Below are 19,183 nucleotides of genomic sequence, written 5' to 3' on the forward strand. Positions count from 1 at the left end.
ATGTGATGTAAATGTTACTATTGGAGAATTTATGGTACTCCCATTAGGCAACTCGGAAGAATAAAAAGTTGAGTCTGTGTTGCTGGGATTCAAATTAATTACCCCTAAAATACTGCATTTGCCAGCAGCTATCGTTTAGTTTACAGAGCCACTTGTTGTCATTGGTTCCAATTGCTGTCTTTCCATTGTGTGTGCACAAGAAATAAAAATGCAAAAGGGTCACTGTTCTAGATCAGAAATGAGTCCACAGAAAGTATGTAAATTGGTTGGTGTTTCAATAGCTGCAGTGGCTTTGAGATTTCCAGCCCACCAAATTGGGACTGGCACCTTTTCTCGTGTCCCTAGTTGACCTGGTCTTGAATTATTGAGACAATTCTTGGCGACTAGATTCTAGTTCCCCAGTATTCTTATGTGACAGAGTATCTGGCCATTTGACCTCCTTCTCTCTTTTCTGAGATACCAGTGTTGAAGATAACCCCTCTGTGGCAGCAGGTTTCATTCATTAGGTGTTAATGGATACCGCATTCACAAGGTGATTTTAATTTCAATCTTTTCATAAAAAAGAAAGAGAGAAATACTTTCGGGCACGTTCAAAATGGGGTATTGCACCAAACATTTTTCACAGAGCAAAAGGCAATAGTAGGAGGCAAGGACTGTTTAGCCAACGTATGTCCCTTCAATGGTAGGTTTCCCAGGGACCCACTGGCAAGAATTACTCAAATAACTTCCCTGGCATTCATGCAATATGGCAGAGGCTCTTTACCTTTTCACTTCTGTGGACCCCCACTTAATCATTACTGGAATCCATGTACCTCACTGAATCATCATTGCAAACCGAGCACCCACACTGAGTTATTATTGGAGGGCAGGAACACCGCTAAGCATTTTCAATTATTTGAACTGCAAAACAATACACAAAGAATACCGAAACAAGCATCCATCAACCAAATACACAAAGGTTGAAATATTTTATTTAGTTCACAACAAATATGAAAAAAAAATCAAATTTGTAATGTTAATGGGAAGGTTGGAGGTTTTCTGAATCCAACTGAGGGCATTCAATGTTAATACTATATTCTGTTTGATGCATTTGCATTGGCCACACAAATCCATCTGAGGATACTAATTTAGGGCCTGATTAAGATTTTGGCGGATGGGTTACTCCATCCCAACGATGACGGATAGCCCGTCCGCCGAAACATGAATTCCATAAGATACAATGGGATTTATATTTTGGAAGATGAGCTATCCTTCACCATTGAGAAGGAGTAACCCATCCGCCAAAACCTAAATCAGGCCTTTAATTTTTAGCCTCCAATTTCAAATGCCTTCACATTTACAGAATATTTAAAAAAAATTTAAATGTTACATTTATTTTTTAATTATATACACGTTATTAATATGTTAGTAATAGTTACTTTTCCAAGCCTCTTTGAGAATGCTTTGCGAACCTTCCAGGTGTCCCGGCATCACAGGTTAAGAACCACTGAAATATGGATTGCACATAGAGAAATAGCTGGCTTTTCAATAAATAGTACATACCTTCAACTTGCTAGTGCTAATGGGTCTAGTAATTGAGAAATGTAGTCAACAGGAGGTGTCATCAGTGAAGACATTGATGAAAAGACGAAAAATGGGTATTAAGTAGCCATTGACAATTTTAGATAGGATAAAGTGTTGGTGCAAAAAAGCATAAATGTTTACAGTGCTTCAAGCTCAAGAAGATGTTATTAGTTCCTGGGAAGGAGGCTGTAATTTGGTATGTAAAACTGTATCGTCACCTTCAAAATAAAGAGCAGACGACAGTTTTAAGTAAAATAGAGCAGGAACATAAATTCAGTCTTGATATACTGTTGCAAAGAAAGTAAAATAGCATCATTAAGAACCAATAGTTTAATTAGTTTAAAGTAACAAAGAAAAAGTAATTCTGCTAAAAATAACACACAATATGAGAAAACAAAGTATCTACTATTGGAGGGCCTGATTATTTCTCTGCATCCGGTTGTCAGACTAGTAGTGATAGCTTGTGAAGAAGACTTTCATGGTAAATTTTCAAGTAATTACTTATTTTTAGAAAACTTTGTGATGCTCGTTCTATAATAATGACTTCTGAAAGTCCTTGCAGGCAGAATACCTCTTTAAGGAAGACATGAGATAACTTCAGGGTAGATGATAATGCGCAAAGATGGATGAAATGGCCAGTGGGGTAGTGGCTGGAACTGGGGAGATTGACAACGAAATTTGTGGGTGGTAGGGGCCAAGGTTGAATAGGTATAGGCAAAGGTTACGATACCTCCCTAGGGCGGTCATTACAACATTGGCGGTAAAAGCCGCATACCGCTGTGCAGAAGACCGCCAACACACCGCTGCGGCCGCGGAAAACCGCCACAGCCATTATGACCCACAGCACGGAATACGCCAAAATTCAGACACCCACACAAGTCCGCCACACCAAAGGTCAGTGATAAACTCGCGAAAACAAAACCTCCAACGTCATGCCAACAGAAATACGCCCACACTATCATGACACACGAATCCACGCGGCGGTCTTTCAACCGCGGTATTCCATTGGCGGTACACACCGCTGCGCTCAAAATACACACACATTTACAAAACACAGCCACATTGGACAATTCGAAATACACACACCTGATACACATACACACACCACTCCCACACACCCAATACAATATATAACACACACCCACATCACCCACAAACCCCTACGACCACAAATCACGAACGAAGGCCAGAGAGAGACACCACCATCAACAATACTAGCATCCACAGGCACACAACACCATCACCCACATAACTTCCATGCACCTCACACTACACACCACTACATATCAGCACACTTATCACCCCACACACCACCCTACACATCACCTACACCACCCCATGGCACGGCAAAGACACCCCAGGTTCTCAGAGGAGGAGCTCAGGGTCATGGTGGAGGAAATCGTCCGAGTGGAGCCACAGCTATTCGGATCACAGGTACAGCACACCTCAATTGCAAGAAAGATGGAGCTATGGCGAAGAATAGTGGATAGGGTAAACGCAGTGGGACAGCACCCAAGAAATCGGGAGGACATCAGGAAGAGGTGGAACGACCTACGGGGGAAGGTGCATTCCGTGGTCTCAAGACACCACCTGGCAGTTCAGCGGACTGGCGGAGGACCCCCACCTCCCCCCCCCACAACTAACAACATGGGAGGAGCAGGTCTTGGTGATTCTGCATCCTGAGGGCCTCGCAGGAGTAGGTGGAGGAATGGACTCTGGTAAGTCAAATCTTAACTATTACATCCCCACCCTACCTGCCTACCAGCACATACCTCCACCCACACCCTCACCCCCATCACTCTAACTCCTCACAAATGTCCCAGTATCACAAACCACACATCCTAACCCCAAGCCCTGCATGCAACAACAAAGCATGGACACCCATCACTAAAGCATGCCCACTGCACATACCCATACACCCCCCTAAACCATCATCACACAAGGTCCAACACAGGAATGCAAGCACTGGGGTACACGGTCACCCACCCATTGCACACCATGCCACACACAGATGTAATAAACATCCTTTTATACCCCTGCAGGACCCCTGCCCAACGTCACCGGACAGGAGGGTCCACACATGTCCACACCACCAACCGAAGCGGCCCACAGTGATGACAGCACCTCTGTCCAACTGGATCTAGATGACCAGCCCGGCCCATCGGGGACCTTGGGACAGTCGGTTCCCCACACCCAGTCACAGGCCACCACAGAGCTTCGCCCCTTTGGAAACACCAGCACAGCACCCACCCAGCGGGCCCATACCTCCATCCCCAGGACACGTCAGCCAGCAGTGTGTCCATCACTACAGGGAACCCAGGCTAACCCACCACCCCAACAACAACAGGGACCTGGTAGTGGGCACACGGTCCAGGGGACGGAGGCCCAGGAACACAGGGGAACTGGGAGGGCTACTGTGCGACAGGGGGCGGACAGGCCAAGGGAACCCACTCTCCACGAGGCCCTCTTCTCCATCATGGGAGCATACCACCACTCCCAGGAGACGATGGCAACTGTACTGGCCAAGTTTCAGGAGACCCAGCGCCTAGAGGAGGAACAGTATATGGGCTTCAGGGAGGAACTCAGAACCATCAATTCCACCCTGGGCACCATCGTAGGGGTGCTGAAGGAAGTACTCAACACCAGGAGGGACACTGTGGCACTACAAGGGGCCCCTGACACTAGCCTGGACAATGAACTGCCCACCACCTCTGCCGGCGCTAGTGGACAGGAGGCACCGCCACAGGACCACCACACAAGCACCCCACCCCCTGCAGAGGGAGAACCACCTCGCAAACGGTCCCTGAGATCAAGGAACAAGACAGAGAATGATGCCAAGACCCCGCCAAGAAATGAGAACGCCCTGATTGTCATCCTACTGTCCCACTTTGTCACCCTGTCCATCCTTAAACTGCCCCAACTCCACTTCCTATGCCTATTTGGGCAATGCACCTATGAGACTAATAGACTAGACTCTGCCATGGACATTCCTCCGCCATCACCCCTCACCATTTTGCTACCCCCCTCCAATTTTGAGCACTAAAATAAACACCCTTAAAGCACAAAACAATCTGAAGTCAGTCTGTGATTTCGGAATACTGTATTAGCAATTACTGTGGCAAAAAGCTCTTTCATTTGTAATGTAAACATACCTATGTCACACAGCTCTAGTCCATGAGGAATCAAAGCAGATGTCACACAGTGGGACCCAGATCTGTGAAATCGTAAGGGAAAGTGACAACTCAGTGACCATACACTGGGTGAAAACGACAGACAGTAGAGAGGTAGTAGTGTTTAAGTACATGTAGTAGGCAGGTTTGTATTCTTACCTGTGTTTCACTGGAAATATTGCTGGATCACTGAGTCCCTGTTGTCCATGTCTTCTTCCTCTGCTTCCTCGTATTCACTGTCCACAACACCGCCATCTGGACCATCCTCCTGCAGAAAAGGCACCTGTCGTAGCAAAGCCAAGTTGTGAAGCATACAGCAGGCCACGATGATCTGGCACACCTTCTTTGGTGAGTAGAATAGGGATCCGCCTGTCATATGGAGGCACCTGAACCTGGCCTTCAGGAGGCCAAAGGTCTGCTCGATCACCCTCCTATTTCGCCCATGGACCTCATTGTAGCGTTCCTCTGCCCTTGTCCTGGAATTCCTCACTGTCAGTAGCCATGACAGGTTGGGGTAACCAGAGTCACCTGCAAATGGCGAGGGACAACTGTTAGACACACAATAACCTGGAGGGATATCCCCAGACCCAGACAACCATTCCCACTGACTAGCTTCCAGGTGCTCACCTAATAGCCGCACACTGTGCCTCTGGAGTTGACCCATCACATTAGGGATGCTGCTATTCCGCAGGATGTAGGCGTCATGCACTGATCCAGGGAACTTGGCATTCACATGGGAGATGTACTAGTCGGCCAAACATACCATCTGTACATTCATCGAATGATAACTCTTCCGGTTTCTGTACACCTGTTCACTCCTGTGGGGGGTGGGGACCAAAGCCACACATGTCCCATCAATGGCACCTATGATGTTGGGGATATGTCCCAGGGCATAGAAATCACCTTTCACTGTAGGCAAATCCTCCACCCGAAGTAGCTCTGCATGTGTTTCAGCAGGGCAGACAACACTCTGGACAACACTTTGAAAAACATGGGCTGGGACATCCCTGATGCTATGGCCACTGTTGTTTGAAATGACCCACTTGCAAGGAAATGGAGCACTGACAGCACCTGCACTTGAGGGGGAATTCCTGTGGGATGGCGGATAGCTGACATCAGGTCTGGCTCCAACTGGGTACACAGTTCCTGTATGTGATTATCACATGTCTTTCCTCCATTTTCGACAGGTCCACCAACGGTCGGTACACCGGAGGATGCCGCCATCTCCTCACATGTCCCAGCGGACGGTGCCTATGAAGGACAACAGCGAGCACAGAGTCAAACAACTCAGAGGTACGTACCCACAGCTTATACAGAACACCAATCATAATCTACAAAGTGGCCTGTATGTGTGTTGAGTCTAGGCCTAGGTATTTGTGACGCAGTTGAAAATGAAGCCATGTGGGCCCCTGAAATGGCGGCTGCCTGACCTGTAAAGTGGGACAATGGGATGTGAGGTAAATGCGCTGGCGTTGTACACCGTCGCGGTAGGCGGTCGAAGACCGCAGCGCAATGCTGCATTGGTTAACATTGGACCCTATGGGTCCCAGGAGCCAATGATGATGTACGCCGGCGGTGACGGGACGCACCGCCACAAATGTGACCGCCATTTTCTATCTGTTCAATCACTCAATACCTGATCTTCGACAGGAGAGGACCTACACTGCAAGTGCTGCTGTGACCTCGGTCTGGAAGAGACAATGGCTCGAGTGTCTGGGTAAAGGGCCCCGGCCTTCACATCAGAGGAGCTGGAGAAACTTGTGGATGGGGTCCTCCACCAGTACACGCTACTCTACGGTCCTCCAGATAAACAGGTAAGTACACTGGGAGCATGCTGTATGGGCTATGCCTGTGTGGAGAGGGGTGGATGTAAGAAGGAAAGGGGGAGAGTGCGGCGTGCATGAAACGACGGTGAGTGCATGTGCCATATGGCAAGGGTAGGGATGGGGGCCAATCACTTTGACGGTGCAGTTGGTAATAAGTTTCTCTTCCCCCTGTACAACTCATGTAGGTCACTGCCCACCAGAAAAAATATATTTGGCGTGCCATTGCCAAGGACGTCTGGACCCTGGGAGTCTACCACAGACGGAGCACCCACTGCCGGAAAAGATGGAAGGACATTCGTTGCTGGAGCAAGAAGACAGCGGAGGCTCAGCTGGGGATGGCCTCCCAACGTGGGAGGGGTGCCCATCGCACCATGGCCCCCCTGATGTTCAGGATCCTGGCGGTGGCGTACCCGGAATTGGATGGGCGCTTGAGGGCATCACAGCAGCCACAAGGGGGTGAGTACACTCTCATTCTGCTGATTTTGCGCGCAGTGGAGGGGTCTGGGTGGGGGAGGTGGGCTGTGGGTTTCCCTAGGCCAGGGCGAGTTCCGTAGGCAAGGTCCCTCCGTAAGGCAGGCCATGTGGCACCCCACCGCACCTCTGTAGAGTGCCAACTACACCTAGTCATGCCCCTGTGTCATCCATGAGTGCAGATGAAGTCCATAGCCTAGTAGGCCATTTCCCAGGAATTGAACAGTGGAGCCCAAGAGCGCGGAGTAGTGCAGGGGGCTTCTGTGTCTGTCATGTCCGCCAACGGTAGCGGTAATGCATGCACTCAACATGTCTTTCTTCTGTCGTCGTCCCCTTTTTGTGGTCTCCCTGTTCTTGTGTACATTAGCATCATCAGGCGGAGGAGCAGTGGCACCGGAGCATGAGGGGGCTGCATCCCACATGGCCATGGAGGGCCACACTACGGAATCAGACTTCACCGGTGGGACGGAGGGCAAGGGGAGCTCCACGGCGAGGACAGGAGCTGAGACCAGTGACACGGACTCGTCCTCTGATGGGAGCTCCCTTGTGGTGGTGGCAACATCTGTGCCACCCCCATCTACAGGTACAGCAGCCACCCCCCCTTCCAGCACAGCCCTCCCAGCAGCCCCTCAGCCTTTGCCCTGTGTCCGCTTAACCGGGAGGGTGGGCATCACCTTCGCCCCAGGCACCTCAGGCCCTGCCCCAGTCACCCCTGCTGCCCTCAGTGAGGAGGCCATTGACCTCCTCAGGTCCCTCACTGTTGGGCAGTCTACCATTTTGAATGCCATCCAGGGTGTAGAAAGGCAGTTGCAACAAACCAATGCATTCCTGGAGGGCATTCATTCTGGTCAGGCGGCCCTTCAGCGAGCTTTTCAGACTCTGGCCTCAGCACTGATGGCAGCCATTATTCCTGTCTCTAGTCTCCCCCCTCCAACTTCCTTTACCCAGACGCAATCCCCTGTTCCCCAGCCTATCCCAAGCACACCTCTAGTCCAGCATGCACACACGTCAACACACAAGGGAACCTCAGGCAAACATAAACACCACACATCCCACAGGCACTCACGCAAACATCATACCCATGCAGACACACCAACATCCACTGCCTCCACTGTGTCCCCCTCCTCCTCATCTCCCTCCTCCCTCCCAGTCTCGTCTACACTCACACCTGCATGCACTACCTCTACAGCCACTACTACCATCACCAGCACACCCACCACCACACCACGCTCACGTGCAGTCACCACCCCCACTACCATTCACACGTCCCCTGTGTCCTCTCCCAGTGTGTCTGTGACGCCCCCTCCCAAGATACACAAATGCAGGCACACACCCACCCAACAGCCATCCACCTCACAACAGCCTCCAGTGCATGCACTTTCACCCAAAGTCAGCAAACGAACACCTCCTACAACCACAACCTCTTCCTCCACTCCCAAACCCCCTCCAGCTACCTGTATCAGTGTCTCCCAAAAACTTTTCCTGTCCAACCTTGACCTCTTTCCCACACCTCCCCCACCCCGTCCGTCTCCTAGGTCCCGAACTAGCACCTCAGCCACAACATCTCCGGGACCAGTGGTGCCTGTAATCACCAGAATCTGGAGTGCACCGGCCACCAGTGGCACGGAGCCACAGCACAGACAGTCCCCACCTGTGAAGCATCAGAAGTTGGCCAGTGCCCGGCGGGAGAGGGGGAAGGCTCCAGCCACAAATGTCACTCCCATGGGTACAGGTGGGAGTGTGGAGTCAGCTGCGACACCTTCCAAGGTGGGGAAGGGGCACAAAAAGTCTGGGAAGAGCAGCACGACGGAGAAGACCGCCATCATCCCCGCTGCCCAGGAGGCACTGCCAGCACCAGCCCTGCTGCCCAGGAGGCCACCGCCAGCCCCAGCCCAGCCCAGCCCAGCTGCCCAGGAGGCCACTGCCAGCACCAGCCCTGCTGCCCAGGAGGCCACCACCACCACCAGCCCTGCTGCCCAGGAGGCCACCGCCAACACCAGCCCAGCTGCCCAGGAGGCCACCAGCCCTGCTGCCCAGGAGGCCACCGCCACCAGCCCTGCTGCCCAGGAGGCCAGCACCAGCCCAGCTGCCCAGGAGGCCACCGCCAGCACCAACCCTGCTGCCCAGGAGGCCACAGCCGTCATCCCCGCTGGGACAGAGAGGACCGCCAGCACAAGCCCTGCTGGGCCATGAAGGACCGCCAGCACAAGCCCCGCTGGGACAGAGAGGACCGCCAGCACAAGCCCCGCTGGGCCATGAAGGACCGCTGGGCCATGAAGGACGGCCAGCACAAGCCCAGCTGGGACAGAGAGGACTGCCAGCACAAGCCCCGCTGGGCTAGAGAGGACCGTCAGCACAAGCCCCGCTGGGCTAGAGAGGACCGCCAGCACAAGCCCCGCTGGGACAGAGAGGACCGCCAGCACAAGCCCCGCTGGGCTAGAGAGGACCGCCAGCACAAGCCCCGCTGGGACAGAGAGGACCACCAGCACAAGCCCCGCTGGGCTAGAGAGGACCGCCAGCACAAGCCCCGCTGGGCCATGAAAGACCACCAGCAGCTGAGTCACTGCAAAGGAGCCCGCTGCTCCAAGCACCACTGAACAGGGCACCGCCTTCTCAAGCACCGCTGAACAGGGCACCGCCATCTCAAGCACCGCTGAACAGGGCACCGCCGTCTCAAGCACCGCGGAACAGGGCACCGCTGTCTCAAGCACCGCTGGCCCATAAGCGCCAAGGGCACTGACGCTACTGAGTCCGTCACGGGCAGAATGAAGCACTCTGGGCGCCATGCCCCCTCCAGAACCAGTGGAGAGATCCATCCACTACCTCTGTCCTTAGCAGGATGAAGCACTCTGGGCACAATGCCCCCTCCAGAACCAGTGGAGGGATCCATCCACTACCTCTGTCCTTAGCAGGATGAAGCACTCTGGACACCATGCCCCCTCCAGAACCAGTGGAGGGATCCATCCACTACCTCTGTCCTTAGCAGGATGAAGCACTCTGGGCACCATGGCCCCTCCAGAACCAGTGGAGAGATCCATCCTCTACCTCTGTCCTTAGCAGGATGAAGCACTCTGGGCACCATGCCCCCTCCAGAACCAGTGGAGACTGTTATCCACTTGAGAGACTGTGGCTTTGCACTACCCAGGATGGAACAGTGGGCCACCCACCCACTGTAGAGACTTGAGAGACTGTGGCTTTGCACTCCCCAGGATATGGCAGTGGGCAACCCACCCACTGGAAAGACTTGAGAGACTGTAGCTTTGCACTCCCACGGATAAAGCTGTGGGCAACCCACCCACTGTAGAGACTTGAGAGTCTGTGGCTTTGCACTCCCCAGGATATGGCAGTGGGCAACCCACCCACTGGAAAGACTTGAGAGACTGTGGCTTTACACTCCCCAGGATAAAGCAGTGGGCAACCCACCCACTGTAGAGACTTGAGAGACTGTGGCTGTGCACTTCCCAGGATATGGCAGTGGGCAGACCACCCACCTGTGAGACTTGAGAGACTGTGGCTTTGCACTCCCCAGGATTGAACAGTGGGCATGTGGCCCTCTCATGGATTTGGCGTCGTGCACTCAAGCAGCTGAGGTGCCCCCCCTTTCCCTCCCCCTGAGGTGCCTGTTTTCTTGCTCTCTGATGCCCCTGCAGTGTTCTCTCCGTCATGGTCGGGGATCTTGTGTGGGCCTCGCCCATACCGTGTTGGCCCAGTGTTCCACGGACTTAATTGGAGCACTACCTGAACTACTATGCTTGGTGTATATTTTGTTAATGGTGTATATATATATTTTTGCCTACTTGATTTTAATATATTACAATGGTTACACTCATTTTCTATTGTCTTCGCATTCTTCCGAGGGGGTTGGGGTGTAACTGCGATGTATCAATATGTATTACTGTGTGTGTTGTCGTGGGTGAGGGTGGGGGTGGGGGTGTTGCGTGTGTGTGTCCCTGTTTTTTCCCTCCCCCTCCCCTGTCTCGTAGGTGCAGTACTCACCGTGGTCTTCGCCGCCGGCGTTCGTGCTCCTGGTAAAGAAGCAGGAAGACTATCGCAGGGAGAATTTGGAGTTCCGGGTCCATGGTGTCCTAGTTCCTCGTGTGGTGTGTAGAGGTGAGCGTTTTCCCTTCGGAATCCTGTTTCCGCCGTGTTTTTATCCACGGTGAATCTGACCCGGAAAAGGTGGCGGATTGGTAGGTTGTGATACTGTGGGCGGTACATTATCCACCGCCTGTCTGTTGGCGGTGACCGCTGCGCTGTTTGTTTGTACCGCCGTGGCGGTCGGAGTGTTAAAGTGGCTGTCTTTGTTGGCGGTTTCCGCCACGGTCATAATTGCAAAATTTTTACCGCCGGCCTGTTAGCAGTCTTAGCGCCGCTTTAACACCGACCGTCAGGGTTGTAATGACCACCTAGGACTGCTGTGGGTTGTTTGTGCTCTGGCACAAATGGCACAATTTATTGACAAACTGCTTTACATACTGATCAATCTTCTCTCAACAGAAATGTAATTTATTGCACTCTTCAATGTTCCTAGGTTCCGCCTAACCGGCCACTGGAGCATCATGTTAATGGTGTAACAGGTGCTGTTGAAAGTTATATTCAGGCATCTGCAAGTGATTGGCATGCAACAGCAGACTGTTCAAAATGTTCCTGTTTATAGAATCTTTCTTTGAGTTCAATGTGTTGGGCCCTTAGGGTAATCATAAGTCTGTCAGCCTCATCTTGTTCCAATGACTGAAGTTCCAATAGGGGAAGTGGTTCAGAAATTATTGTTTCAAGTGAGGAGTCCTAAATGTGTGTCTTGTTTTGATAGTTGTTTTCTAAATATACCCTTGAATTGTCCCACGAAGAAGGAGTAATCATGTTGCCAAAGTCAAATCACCCTTGGCTAGATAGAGAGAAGAAGGTAGCTTTGGATTGATCTGTCTGAAATGTATCTGAATGTGGCTAAAAAATGCAAGTTTCATTGAGTCAAAAAGAATTGAATAGTTTGGGGTCTCTCGTAAATCTCTGAGGGGAATGCAAAACTTGGATTAAATGCAGTGATGATTAAGCACAGTTAGGCCAAGTATGTACACAAGTCAATTCGCAGAATGTGAAGGAACACCACTTTTGACTACTTTTGGTGTACAGAAGTTTCTAGGTAGCTGAACGACCAGGACTTCATCTAAGAGCCGAAGGAGAGATTCTGTTCTTGCTGTATACACCCGAGGTCGCGTGGTCGTTTGTAGACTTTTTAAGGTGGTAAGGTGTTAAGGAGTGCAGGATGTCAGAAAGACATGGAACTGCATCTGGGGAAGATAGATAATGATCTGAGGAGGAGGGAAATCAGAAAGTAAAACACAAAAAAAGTTTAATGGAGCACAAATCAGAGCAGAGAACTCACCAACCACTGTTTTCAGGCAAAATGTGAAACTGGTGCTTAAGCCCTCCCTGTTCTTACTCTTCCTTTTGTGGCCAAGAAGTAATGCCCAGCAGTCTCTGGTGGCTCCTTTCTCCTTCCTTGCCACCCCAACCACCAGTAGAAGGTCTGCCAAAATAACCAAGGCCGGTCCATAGTAAGCCTATTCCATGGAATGCAGACAGTGTGAAAGCGCCTTCCCATTAAATGTCATTACCACTGGGGAACGCGCGCTTGGCGATTCCTGACAAACTATATTGTTGTTTTGTCAATTTCAGCACACATTTGTAAGGTAAACAGAAAGACACTATCGGACAAGTTTGCTCACCCCGCAGGTGACCTCATGTCTACTGCAAACAGTTTAAATACATTGGTACAAGTATAAATAGGAAATACATCATATTTTTAAAAGAATTTTAATCCTCAACTCTAAAGAGACTTAAACAAGACTGTACTCTTAACTCTACATTACTTCCTATCTACTTAGCAGACCTAGTTAGTGTGCTGTAATATAGTAGTGGTTTATTTTGGGATAATGCCCATATACATAAAAGGATAATTGAAGGTCGCTCAACTTCATTTTGCATACCTTGGCACATTATAAGTGGACAAGTTAAAAGCATTTAAAACATAACTATAAGAACATGCAGTAAGCTGAAAGGAGAGACGTTTAAGGTTTGCGAACTGTAAAACTTTTCCTAATTTTCCAGACATTGAGTAAAGAGTTAGAGATAGTAAACACCACAGTCCTCGAAGTGCCTGGCTTAATCAAATGTACAGCGACGACAGTTTTTTACAGTCAGTACCATATTCTTGAACAAGTGCTTAAATCATTTTGCTCTCGGGCCACTGTACAATGGACAAAAGAATAAAAAGTGAATTTGATCTTAAATGCACTCTTGGCAATCATTCCATCCTTTATAGGTAAATGGTTGGGGGGGCAAGGTGCCAAGTCTGATCAAAATATACAGTTTGGCTATTGATGGTTCGACCCCTATCTAAACAAATCTCAAAAACACGGGAGCACTTCCTGTCAAGGCCTTGATTAACACACTTTTTTCGTGTCGGAATGCAGCATTGTTTGTATATAAATGTGATCTCACTGAGGTGTAATAGACTCGGGGGGTGGTCCAGAGATGACAATTACCCATCTGTGTAACAATGCTCGTACATGCTTGGACCACCCTAATGAGCCACTTCCAGTAAGGGGCAATGCTTCCAGCAGCGCCTTCTTACATTGCTCCAACTCGGGTGTGCCTCATATCCAGCCCCAATATAATGCAGTTCACAGTTTGGCTAACCTAGAGATATCCAAAATCCCCAGATCAAGGAAATAACGGCACCGTTGGGGTGCTGGAGGGTAAATTTAATAAATATTTGAGTAATGCTCTTCCACAGCAAAAGAGCTCTAAAAGATCTGAATAGCCCCACCAGTTCTCTGCTCCATACAGAACAGAGTCTGGGCATGTAGCTTATACCCTTCAATAGCTGGAGAACCAAAGGGCTGGACACAGCAAAACACAAATGTTCTCCTGCAATCTGTGTTATGAGATAAGCACTCCTGTGTGGGTCCATCTTCCATTTTGCAGTATGTATTATGTCAATTCCCAGATAGGTACATTCTCTCACTTGCTCCTTGTTAGAGGCTGTTTTGACCCCTTTATGCGGGCAAAGCATCATTAGCTTTGTTTTTGACAAATTATTAGCTAGCCCCTTTTTTTTTTTTTTAGAACATTTGTACTGGTTATTTGCAAGGTATACAAACATCCCTAACACAATGGAAACTCCCCACCCACGGTATGCATCACCACAAACTTACCCAATAGGTTCTGCCGACCCCTTAGTCTCTTGGACAATAAAGTGTCATCTGAAAATAGTAGGGTAGCAATTTTAGGCACCCCCGCCCCCCACCAACCCCCTAATTATCGGTGCTTCATTCGGACATGCTTCAACAGATTCTACTACCTCGTTAATATGTACAGAGATTCATAGAAGGACAAATGAACATCCCTGTGGAACACTCCTTTGGATGGGGAAAATGACTTGTTTCGCCTGCTGGACCCCAGTGTACTCTGGCCGTCTTTCCATTATATTATCTAATCAAACAATGAAGGAGTCCCGCCCAAATGCCCTGGGAAAGCAGTGATGTCTTTAAGAGATTCCGTGGGACTTTGCCAAAAGCAGAGCACAAGTCAACAAATGCCACATATAGAGCTTCTTTCCTCAATACTAAATACTTATGAAGAAGTAGATAAAAGCTGAATACCTGGTCAAGCATGCTGGTCTTCTTCCTAAATCCAGACTGGTAGTGAGACACAATATTATTTTTCTCCATTCTTCCCAGAAAATAAATATTTATTTTTAGTCTTTGATGTAAGACACAAGAAAATATTTTTGAATGTTATCTAACAGCCTTATTGGGCAGTCATTAGCCAAGTTATTTCTGTCATTGTGTATGGTTTTTGCATCCTCAATAATTGGGGGTATAGGTGTTACTCTCAAAATGGCATTGCTCAGATATATGATGTATTTTCCCCATAACATAGAGTTGGATTTATGTGCATCGTTAGGATTTTGTCCAGGCCAGGAGATTACCCCTTATTTGCCTATTAATTCCCTGAATTTATACTTTGATAAACATGGTTCTATCGCCATACTGGTACTCACTGCAGCTAAGAGATGTGTATACCCCCCAGTTTGTATGCATTTTACTGAGTATAGTAGTGAGAAGTGAGCATGCCAAAAGTCTTCTGTGATATGGAGATGTGGCCTAGGGGTCACCTGAGAGTTGCTATGAGATGTTATATGGCAGAACATTTTGGTATTTTTAGTTTTTAACTGCTCTCAACAGGGCCTGCCATTTATTATATTCTCATTTCCTTTTGCTCTTTCAATATGGTTTTGTACTGGTGCCTTCTCCTTTTGATGTCCTCCCTATCAGTTTTATTAACAGCTAGCATTAGTGTTGTCTTTGTTAGTTTAAAATCTTTATCAAATCATTGAAACACAATATGGTTTAGTATCTTCGTTTAAGCCAATGGTTTCGTTACGAGCAATGCCAACCATGTTGCCACACAATTGGGTAGCAAAACCAATTGATGTGTCACTAACTTTTTATAATAATGATCCAAACGAAACACACGTATCCCGCGAACCACCCACCGCCAGGAGAGGAGTCCCGCCGACGCCGGCAGAGTCTGCCCACAGGCCGTCGGAAAGGCCCAACCTGCCCACCAAATAATGAACCACCACTCCGCCGCCAGTTCCGGGGCGGGAACAACCGGCACACAAAGGCAGGTGGAAATGAACCAAATATAAGGAACCACGTACCGGAGTCCCACAGAACGTGCAGCGGCAGCCATGGATAGAGACCTGCAGGTCATGCCAGCCATGCTCCTTGCCATATACCTACACGACCGAGACCACCGACGAAGACGACAACGGTAAGTACCGCAACCTACGACACAAGGGAGGAAAGGGCACAGTTACATACCCACCCACTCCACCCATCAGGCAACGCCCCCAACCCTTCCCAGCAGCACAAGTCATACACCCCACAGCAAGAGGTACTTACCCGACCGAAGGCTAATGCAACTTGACCATAGTATATACAAAACCCCACACCCATTAAAATTCAAAACAAACACCAGGGTGTAACTGCATGCAGCCCAAACACAGGCCACACAGAAACTTTAATAAGAAGCTCACTGAGCCAAACAGTGCAAACAGGGCCAATGGCCAGTCCGTAAAATCACAATTGTCATGGGCCACAATGGGCCACACCTGACTCCCACAAGTGCTGGGTACTCCACAGAACGGGCACCATATGGGGATCCAGGCACCTCACGGAAGGGGGGCAGGGTGTGGTGGGGGTGGGGAGTTTCGACGGGGTGGGCCTTGGACTTTCTTGTAGAGGGTGGAGGGGGTGGGCTTCTCCTTTGAAGGGGTGGGGGCTGTTTGGCTCGGGTGGAGCTGGATGGCCTAGGCTCTGATCGGGCCTTCTTCTTCTCTGGGGAAGGGCACGGGAATGTGAAGGGTGGACCGGGGTGGGCTGTGATGTGGAAGGAGCGGTAAGGGCAAGGAGGTGGGCACGTTTGGGGACAAGACGGGGTGGGCCAGTGGGTTGGAACAGGTCAGCACGGGAGAGGGAAAGTTTCTTGGGAGCAATTGGGGTGGGCGTGGATGAGGGCGTGGGAGTGGAGGCAGAGGGAGTGGATGTATGGGGTGTAGGGGTGCATGTAGTGGGTGCAGGTGACTGCTCAGTATGCTGTCGTGTGGTGGATGTCTGATGGGTGGGTGTCAGTGCGTTTGTGAGTCTTGGGAGGTGGGGGGGTGGACATAGTGGGAGAAGACAGCTAGTGTGGATGTATGTTATGTGGGTGTCTGCAAGTCTGGTGAGTGTGCTGCATGTGTCAACTACAGTAGAGGTGGTGAGTGCAGGTGTGGTGTATGGGGTGCATGTACAACTGTCTGCTACTGTGGTGAGTGCAGGAAGAGGAGCAATAACAGTGAATGAAGGTGCAGTGCTTGAGGGGGTGGATGTAGAGGGGACAGACAGGGAGGCGGAAGAGGTGGCACATTGGGGGAAGTGGACGTTGTTGTGTCTACAGGTGTCTGTTGGCCGTATGAATGCTTGTGGTGGGAGGTGTGGTGCTTGTGTTTTGAAGTGTGCTTCTTGTGTGTTGATGTGCCTGTCAGCGGGTCTGATTGTGTGCTTTTGACGGGTGAAGGGAGTGGAGTGCTGGAAGGGGAAGAGGAGGTTGGAGGGGGGGACGGAATGGCCAGGAAAACTGGCTGCCGTCCAAGAGGAGGTCAGAGCCTGAAAAGATCTCTGTAGGGCAGACACAGCACCGTGAATGCCATCCAGATAGGCATTGGTCTGCTCCACCTCTGATGCTAGCCCCTGGATGGCATTGACAATGGTTGTCTGCCCTACAGAGATGTTTCTTAGGAGGTCAAAAGCCTCCTCTGTGAGGGCAGCAGGGCTGGCAGGGGAGGAGGTGCCTGGGGCGAAGTAGACGCCCACCTTTCTGGGTTGGCGGGCACGGGCAACTCGGTGGGGAGCAGAAGGGAGGGCGGTGATCGTATGGGTGGTGGCGGAAGATCTCACGGTAGTGGTGTGTGCACTGGGGTGAGCCACCATCGGGGGACCCCATCGGAGGAGGTCTCAGGGTCACTTCCTCCTGTGGTAGTAGCATCCCCCATGGAAGTCCCCTTGCCCTCCCACCCACTTGTCCCCTGGGCGTCCATTGTCTCTGCCTCGGAGGATCCGTGGGCCGCTGCCTCCCCACTTGCCGGTGCCGCAGCTCCCTCGCCTGATGCTGATGCTGTACCAAACCAACACAAGAGAACAGGGATGGGGAGACAAAACAGGAGATACTTGTAAATAGCTGAATGCAGATACAGAATGGCCAGACATACACCCATCCAGCAAACACACCCAACAGGCAGCACCGTACACTATGCCCATGGCCATGCCCCGGACTACTGACCAGAATACTGCTCCACCCCCATCCCCTGAAATACTTTTGGAACTGAGGTAGGTGAAACCTGACAGGGACACCCCTACACCCTTTGGGGAACATACAGTAGATGGACACCAGTCAAATTCCCTGCTCTAAGCAGCATGAACCCTATTGCACACCCAGTCATCCTTCCAGACTGAAGTATGGTCAATGAGTACTCACCCCCTTGTGACTGATGTGGAGCCTTCAAGTGCCCATCCAGATCTGGGTACGCCACCGCCAGGATCCGTCGTGTGAGGGGGGGTCAGTGCCCGACGGGCACCCCTTCCACATTGGGAGGACTTCCCCAGCTGGGCCTCACTGATCTTTCACGCCCAGCGTCGCAGGTCCTCCCACCTCTTTCGACAGTGGGTGCTCCGCCGGTTGTAGACCCCCAGGGTCCGCACCTCCTTGGCGATGGCATGCCAATGTGCCCTCTTCTGGTGGGCGCTGACCTAGAAGGGCAACACAGAAATGGAACACAGAGGTCAGGCACTTGCACAATAGGAACAGCTGGCAAATTGGCCAACAATAGACTGACAGTACTCTCAGACATATAGGACAGTCGCACGCAGCATTCCATGCACCATGGTCCATGCAGGCTCAGAGGAGCACACATATGTCCAATCCACACCATCCATTACACACACAGTGCCCTCCAAACCGGGACCTCTGGCCGTCCATAGAGTTTGCCGTAGAGGGGCAGGACCCCATCCACTAGCTTCTCCAGTTCTTCCTGGGTGAAGGCCGGGGCCCTTTCACCTGCACCACATGGCACATCCATAGCCAGAGGCAGGCCACAGCAGTACACAGAGTGGAGTACCTGTCTGCACGAGATCAGGGAGTCAAGTGATCAAACGATGACGAACACGCGTACGTTCCGCGGCGGTATGCATCATCACCGCCGCCGGCGATCATGATACGTCAGGATTCCCCATTGGCATCCATGTTAGCCAATGAGGGTGCGAACAGCGGTCAACACCGCCTTACGCTGTGACGTCAACCGCTACTGGTATGAAGTCACTTCCACAACCAAGGGACAAATCTACAGTGGGCAGACATTTTGCCATTACCAACGCATCTTGATTTTCCTACCACTCACAATGCAGGGCCTACTAGCTACATGAAGCACCTAGGCCTCTATCCATTCCGTATAGTAGCACACATGAATTACTCTGTTCCCTCCTAGTGATGTACATGTATATCTGTCAGCCAGCAGTTATTGTAGGGACACTACAATGAACAATGCAG

Source organism: Pleurodeles waltl, chromosome 3_1 (genome assembly GCF_031143425.1).
Source record: "Pleurodeles waltl isolate 20211129_DDA chromosome 3_1, aPleWal1.hap1.20221129, whole genome shotgun sequence".
Lineage (NCBI taxonomy): Eukaryota > Metazoa > Chordata > Amphibia > Caudata > Salamandridae > Pleurodeles > Pleurodeles waltl.